Here is an 8,755-nt window from a genome sequence, read left to right as displayed (position 1 = left end):
CCTGGTGTTGACATTGGCACATACACAATTCGTCAGCTGCAGAGGCCCATCGTTAGGAGTGTTCGGTGCACTGTGTGTTCAGACACACCTGTACTCTGCTCAGCATTAAAGTCTCTTGTTAGTTCCGCCACAGTTCGCCACCTGTCCTGTTTTACCAGTCTGCCCAGGCTACGACGTCCGACATCTGTAGTGAGGAGTGGCCACCCAACCCCACGTCATCTGGACGTGGTTTTCCCTTGGTTTCGCCACGTATTTAAGACACTCACAACAGCACTCCTCCAACACCCGGATAGTGATGCAGTTTCCGAAATGGACGTGCCGAGCCTCCGTACCATCACAGCCTGCTCTCGGTCAAACTCAGATAGATCGCTCGCCTTCTCAATTCTACACACAGACAGCACGCTCTCTGGTACTACATGCACTGTGCGTGTGCCTGACTGGCAGTCATCCGTCGACAGGTGGCGCTGTCATCGGCTGGACGGGTTTATATCGATATTACGTCCTGGTCATAATGTTCTGTCTGATCAGTGTAGATGGCTACTTAGATCATCTCCTTTGTAAACGAACGAATGTTAGCTATTGCCCCTGTCAAAAGTATTTACTACTTACCATTACTCTGGCTACAGATTTCATGGATTATGCTCGCTGGCACGCACTGACAGCATCTGGAATTTAAAAAAAAGAGACCATTTTGACATTGGTTGGAAGAAGTTGTTAAGAACTGTGTATTTTAAGTTATTATACAGGGTGAGTCACCCAACGTTACCGCTGGATATATTTCGCAAACCACATCAAATACTGACCAACCGATTCCATAGACCGAACGTGAGGAGAGGGTCTAGTGTAATTCCGTGCATTTTTTTATGGTTTGTATTAACAAATTGCACTAGCCCCTCTCCTGACGTTCGGTCTGTGGAATCAAAAATGGTTCAAATGGCTCTGAGCACTATGGGACTTAACATCTGTGGTCATCAGTCCTCTAGAACTTAGAACTATTTAAACCTAACTAACCTAAGGTCATCACACACAACCATGCCCGAGGCAGGATTCGAAACTGCGACCGTAGCAGTCGCACGGTTCCGGACTGCGCGCCTAGAACCGCGAGACAGATGTCGGTCGATCACAATACACTTTCCGCTTCAGGTAACCCCAAAGCCAATAATCACACAGACTGAGGTCTGGGGACCTGGGAGGCCAAGCAATAATACAGGGTGCGTAAAAAAAAACACTTTGAACTATCATAGACAATTTATTTACCGTTCTACAAGGTTAAATATCTGTGAGAAAGTTATGTTATGTTTCTTCAACAGGTGGCAGCAGTGGCAAGGAAGTAACTGCAACATGGCGGACGTGCGTTTGAGCTTTGAAGTTGAAGCGCGGGAGCAGATAATTAAGTGGTACTGGGAGTTTGAGACTGTAACTGCGATTCGAAGACAGTGGAGAAGCGAGTATGGTACAGAACCACATTCAAGGTTAACAATTACACGTCTACGAGACAAATTCGAGGAACAGTGTGTGATGTGCATAAATGTCGATCAGGGCGACCTCGTACAGCTACAAGTGACGATTCCACAACTGCGGTCTTGGAACTGTTCCAGCGTTCGCCTCAAAAATCTTCAAGGCAAGCGGCACGTGAGAGTAATGTAAGTGCTAGTAGCGTGTGTACATTCCAAGGCTGGTGCAACAGCTAAGTGACGACGATCCAGATCGAAGGTTAGAATTTTATGAATGGGCTCAGGAGATGGTGAGACGTGAACCGAGATTTATGAGTAGCATAATTTGGTCGGATGAAGCCCAATTCAAACTCAATGGAACTGTCAATAGGCACAATTGTGTGTACTGGGCTGAAGATAATCCTCACATTACAGTTGAAAAGGCTGAGAATTTGCTTGGTGTAAATGTGTGGTGTGGTTTGTCTGCAAGGGGACTCATTGGGCCTTTCCGCTTTGAAGGTACTGTTACTGGAGAAACGTACCTAACAATGCTTGCTGACTCCACAGTCTCTGCCATTCCTGCATTATACGGCAATGATGAGTTTCATTTCCAACAAGATGGCGCCCCGCCGCACTATCATAGGGACGTACGAGCATACCTGGATCACAATGTGTGAGGCCAGTGGATAGGACGCAGGGGACCAATCGAGTTTCCTGCACGCTCTCCGACCTCATGCCGCTTGATTTCTTCTTATGGGGCACAGTAAAAGATGAGGTGTACAAACGTAAACCACGTAACCTGGACATACATTGGAATGACATTCGGGCGGTGTGCGCAGAAATCTCATTGGACACTTTGGTACGATGAACTGAATCTGTGGTGACTCGTACTCAGAGATGTATTGATGCTGAAGGCCACTAGTTTGAACATTAATCACATTTGCAAAGTACATTATTTTTTCAATTGGACTTTAAGCTTTCCATTTCCAGAAATTTAACATTTCCAACCGGGAAAGAAATTTTCTATGACTCTTCAAAGTGTGTATACATTTTTTGACGCACCCTGTATAACAGCTGTACAAGACATAGGCAATTTCTTAAGAATCGGCACCCGTAACATGTGGAGGGGTTGGTAACGCGGGGATCCAGAACTTAAGAATATAAAAACTGTGTAACAGGTAGGGATTTTGTTTAAGGATTGGCACCCGTGACGTATAGAGTGGTACGTAATGCTTGGTTGAAGTTATCGAACTCCCCAGTAAATGTCATCGCGGCAGCATAACGCGTCATCCACTGTGCCCTCCGTTTGCTCCACCTAAAGCAGGTGTGAGATTCCTTCAGTCATTCGGTTCTTCACTTTCCGTAACGAATAGGCGACCAGTTTCGGTCACCATCTTGTTGCGAACGTACGGATCCGTGGTAATGAGTCGTCAAAATGTTACCAAGCGAGCCAGCTTGCTTAAGCTACGCCGGATCGACACCCACGACGACTAAAGCAGGGTAAGGCTGTCCTGCCAGCAAGACGTTGACTCCAGAACACTGCGAAAGTCGCCCGTTGGCTGCTCGCGAATTTCTTAAACGTTTTCAAACTGGAGGTGAGACATTCCACGGCCCAGTGGTGACTGAGGACGAAACGTCAGAGCGGCACTATACTTTTGGTCAAAAAGTAGTCTCTGCAGTTGTGCTATAACCATTCTCCGTCCTTCAAAATATTCAAAGTCCAATTTTGAGAGAGGAAAACGATGAGTTCTGTGTACTGTGACGAGAAAGGTGCGCAAAGGGACCACCGTAAATGCTGCTGCATACTGTGCGTCCCTACAGAACTTGAGAAAAAGAATCAAAGAGGAGTGGAATGCCGATTCGTAGTGCGTCTTTCCGTGATAACGCCACACCCCATATCACCCGTCTCGCTCGAGACCTGATCGTATCGTTTGGATGGGACATTGCGATTCACCTGCGCTGCTCCCTTGGCCAGGCACATTCGGAAATCTGTCTTTTCACCAAGTTATTTCGTGTACGGTGCTTTTAGAACGATGAGGAGGTATGGAGACTGTAATAATGATGAGCGTATGGTATTGGTGGCCGGGAGACCACTCGCGGGGCGGTTCGGCCGCCGCTCCACAAGTTCTTTAACGCCACTGCGGCGACTTGCGAGTGAATGAGGATGAAATAATTTCGAGGCAGAGTAAATCCCTGGTCCCTCCAGGAATCGAACCCGGGCCCCCGTGCGCGGGAAACGAGAACGCTACCGCAAGACCACGAGCCGCAGACATGGAGACTGTGAAACAAGTGGCTTCATGTGCTAATAGAGAGGATATGCTATAAAGGTAAATAAAACCTGGTGCTATGGCTTCAAAAGTGCATTGACCTCAACGGCGATTTCGTTGAAAAAGTGTGTACAACACATGGAAGCAGTCGACAGAAATCGATGAGTCGTGTTTCCAGAGAAACAGACGTATCTCGGAGCACTATGATGAATTTAAACGAACGTGCAAAGCCTCCACATTTTAGGGCCAGATGATAGGTCGATCAGAGGTCCCATATCACTCCAGCGGCTTACGCCCATTGGAGAGCATCCACCAGCTCCAACAGTCCCTGCTGACATGCAGGATCCATGGATCATGACGTTGTCTCCATATACCTATACCTTCAGATGATCGATACAATTTGAAACAAGACTGTATAACGTCCCCAGTGAAATAATACGAAAAGACTTAAAAAACAGTATTTGTAAAGAGCAGACATTTGAAAATTGAATAATGTACATTTTTCTCATGTACCCTTATTATAATAATTTCTCTGTGTACGTTTCGAGGGGGCAAAGGAATATAACAAAATGATCTAAAGAGACGACAAGATACGCCCTTTTGTCAATTTTCTTAGTCGTCTTCTTCTCTTGCCTTGATTGCGTGTAGACGGACACCTTGCGAGTGTTGGCAAATGTAAGCATATATGTACTAATTAAGCAGATAATATATTGATTTAATATTATTGCTCACTTTTAATTTCTAAGAGGTGATACCGATTTCATGGCCGCCTTCCTTTGAATTAACCTGCATTCCAGTAATTTACAGTTCAACAATCGCAGGTCCGATTCAGCCAACGATGCCATTACGTGGCGATATTAACTTAGAAAATTTAGCGCAAGCGAAAAAAACTCGCCCGCTATTAACATAATATACATTTTTCTCCACAGCCGCCCGACGCTGCAGAAAATACGCAGCTTTAAGCTTCTTATTTTCAGTACGACAGGCGAGAGCCTGAGCCAGGACTCCGACTACAATGCAATGGTTAACGGAGGTAAGAAGAAATACTCTCGGGCGTGTGTGGGCCGCAATTGTAATTAATAACTACAGATTTTTTGCATTAAAGTGAACTGACTAGCCGAGGAAATAAATATGAAAAGTTTATTCCATTGCGAGAACTCGTCCGACAAGGCATCATGTTTCCAGTCATCAACAGTCCAATGTCGGTTTGACGGGCCCAGGCGAGGCATAAAGCCTTGTGTCGTGCAGTCATCAAGGGTGCACGAGTGAGACTTCGGCTCCGAAATCCCGTGTCGGTGATGTTTGGCACGCTGACACTTGTTGATGGCCCAACACTGAAATCTGCAGAAATTTGCAGAAGGTTTGCAGTTCAGTCAAGTTGAACGATTCTTGCAGGGTCTTTTTTCCACCGCAGCGATGTCGCAGATTCGATGATTTGATGCATTCCTAATGTTGACGTTACACTCGTGAAACGGTCTTACGGGAAATTCCCACTTCATCACTGCCTCGGAGATGCTGTGCTCCATGATTCGTGCGCCCTCTATAACACCACGTTCAAACTCACTTAATAATCTGCCAATGTAGCAACAGTAACCGATCTAACAACTGCGCCAGACACTTGTTGCCTTATACAGGCGTTACCGACGACGTCAACGCTCCATTCTGCCTGTTTGCACACTACGAAGAGCCAAAGAAACTACTGTAGGCTTGCGTATTCAAATACAGAGATATGTAAGCAGGCAGAATACGGCGTTGCGGTCGGCAACGCCTATATAAAACAGCAAGTGTCTGACACAGTTGTTAGACCGATTACTGTTGTTACAATGGCAATTTACCGAACTTCAGTAATTTTGAACGTGGTGTTACAGTCGGCGCACGAACGATAGGTCACAGCATCTCCGATGTAGCGCTGAAGTGGGGATTTCTCCGTATGATTATTTCATGAGTGTACGGAGAATATCAGGAATCCAGTAAAACATCGAATCTCCGACATCGCTGCGGCCGGAAAAAGATGCCGCAAGAACCCGACCAACAACGACACAAAGGAACTGTTCAACGTGATAGAAGTGCAACCCTTCCGCAAATTACTGCAGATTTCAATGCCGGGCCATCAGCAGGTATCAGCGTGCGAGTAATTAAACGAAACATCATAGATTTGTGCTTTTGAAGGTCCATTCTGTACCCTTGATGACTGCAAGACATAAAACTTTACAAATGGTTCAAATGGCTCTGAGCACTATGGGACTTCTGTGGTCATCAGTCCCCTAGAACTTAGAACTACTAAGGACAACACACACATCCATGCCCGAGGCAGGATTCGACCCTGCGACCGTAGCAGTCGCGCGGTTCCAGACTGTAGCGCCTAGAACCGCTCGGCCACCGCGGCCGGCAAAACTTTACACCTCGACTGGGTCTGTCAGCACTGACATTGGACTGTTGACGACTGGAAACATGATGCCAGGTCGGACGAGTCTCGTTTCAAGTTGTATCGAGCAGATGAAGGTGTAGGTGTATGGACCCTGCATGTCAGCAGGGACTGTTGAAGCTGGAGGATGCTCTCTAATGGAGTGGGGCGTAAGCCGCTGCAGTGATGCGTCTAGATACGGCTCTGACAGCTGACACGTACGTAAGCATCCAGTCTGATCACCTGCATCGATTCATGTCCATTGCGCATTCCACAGGACTTCGTCAATTTCAGCAGGACAATGCGGCATCCCGCACATTCAGAATTGGTGCAGAATGGCTCCAGGAACACTATTCTGAGTGTAAGCACTTCCACCGGCCACCAAACATTGTTGAGCATATCTGGGATGGCTTGTAACGTGCTGTTCAGAAGAGATCTCCACTCTCCTCTTACTCTTACGGAGTTATGGACAGCTCTGCAGTTTTCATGGTGTTAGTTTCTTCTAGCACTATTTCAGACATTAGTCGAGTCCACGTCATGTCGTGTTTCGGCACTTCTGCGTGCTCGCGGGGGCCCTACACATATTAGGTAAGTGTACCAGTTTCTTTGACTCTTCAGTGTATATGTAACTAGGGGACCTATGTGGTAAGTTGGGGATGCCGCCTGTAGGTACATTATACATACCTTTAAAAAAAGAGGAGGTGGCGTATTTATACGAACATAAACAGCTCAGTTGGATAGCAGTACTAAGCAAAGAAGGGACAGCTGAAAGATGGGAGTAATAAACACGGTGTCCATCCTAAAGGTGTCAGGCACTTTTCCTCTGTGTTTCGTCATTTACAATTTCATTTTTGAAAGTGTTGCTAGAGTCATCCCAAACAAATGCTGCTAATCATTTCTGGTTTCAAAGAAAATGATTTTCAAAGCGGAAATTTTCGTGCCCATAGGATAAAGAAACAGCAGATGAAGCAGGTGGAAGAGAACCACTCGTCGAGAAATGCGAAGTGGCTAAGCAGGAATTGGTAGAGGACAATCGAAATTTACACTGAAACGCAAAAAAAACTGGTACACTTGCCTAATACTGTGTAGGGGCCCGCGTACACGAGTAACACGACGTGGCATGGACTCGACTGATGTCTGAAGTAGTGCTGGAGGGAACCGTCACCGTGAAACCTGCATGGTAGTCCATAAATCCGTAAGAGTACGACGGGCTGGAAATCTCTTCTGAAGAGCACGTTGCAGGGAATCCCAGATACGCTCAGTAATGTCAATGTCTGGGGAGTTTGGTGGCCACCTGAAGTGCTTCAACGCAGAATAGTGTTCCTGGAGCCACTCTGTAGCAGTTGTGGATGTGTGGGGTGTCGCATTGTCCTGCTGGAATCTTCTCACGGAATGCACAATAGTCATGAATGGATGCAGGTTATCAAACAGGATGCTTATCTACGTGTCACCTGCCGGGTTCGTATCAAGATGTATCGGCGATCCCATATTACTCCAGCTGCACCCGCGGCACACCATTACAGAGCCTCCACCAGCTTGAACAGTACCCCTCTGACACGCAGGGTCCATGGACTCGGAAGGTTGTCTCCATACCTGTACACGTCCATCCGCTCGATAGAATTTGAAACGAGACTCGTTCGACCTGGCAACATATTCCCAGTCATCAACGGCCAAATGTCGGTGTAGTCGAGTTCAACCGAGGCGTAAAGCTTTGTGCCGTCGAGTCACTGAATGGGCCGTAACGATAATGTCTCGTTGAATGGTTCGAACGCTGACACTTGTTGATGGCCCAACATTGAAATCTGCAGCAATTTGCGGAAGGGTTGCTGTTCTGTCACATTGAACGATTCTCTTCAGTTGACGTTGGTCCTGTTCTTGCAGTATCTTTTTCCGGCCGTAGCGATGTCGGAGATTTGACATTTTTTCCGGATTCCTGATATTCACGGTACACTCGTGAAATGGTCGTACGACAAAATTCACTTAAATCTTTATAATCTGCCATTGTGGCAGCAGTAACCGATCTAACAACTGCGCCAGACACTTGTTGTCTTATATAATCGTTGCCCACCGCAGCGGTGTTGTCTGCGTGTTTACATACATCTGTAGTTGAATTCGCATGCCTATACCAGTTTTTTCGGCGCTTCAGTGTATAATCCATGAACGAGAGCTGTAACCACGTGAAGAAATCTCAGACTGCATACAGTGAAAAGATCGATATGGAAGGAGATGGAAAAATTAAGAGTTTGCAAAACCACCGTAAGCTACCGTAGACTTTCAAAAGTAAGCGTAGACTACGGTAGTTCTGCTAGTAGCATTGGTGAGTTAAGATCTGTACGTTAGGTGTGTTACACACCTATTGGGCCTTACCTCATTTCGATCCATTTATTAGCATATGCTATCAGTATTTTACTAAATTCACCTAGAAACCGGAAGCGATGAACTGTCTAGAAACTGAGTGAGGATATGTAAGTAGCCTACAGAACATTTATGTTGTACATAGTTAATTAAAAACAAACGATAGTTGCACAAAAATTGAAAGTATCTATTTTTAATTCACGTTTTATTCGTAAATTGATTTTTACCGTGCAAAAGAGGATGTTGTAAAAATAAACAAATATGAATTTATGGTATTGAGACAGAAAACGCCATTT

This window comes from Schistocerca gregaria, chromosome 9 (assembly GCF_023897955.1).
Source record: "Schistocerca gregaria isolate iqSchGreg1 chromosome 9, iqSchGreg1.2, whole genome shotgun sequence".
Lineage (NCBI taxonomy): Eukaryota > Metazoa > Arthropoda > Insecta > Orthoptera > Acrididae > Schistocerca > Schistocerca gregaria.
Note: the sequence above shows the minus strand (reverse complement) of the source record.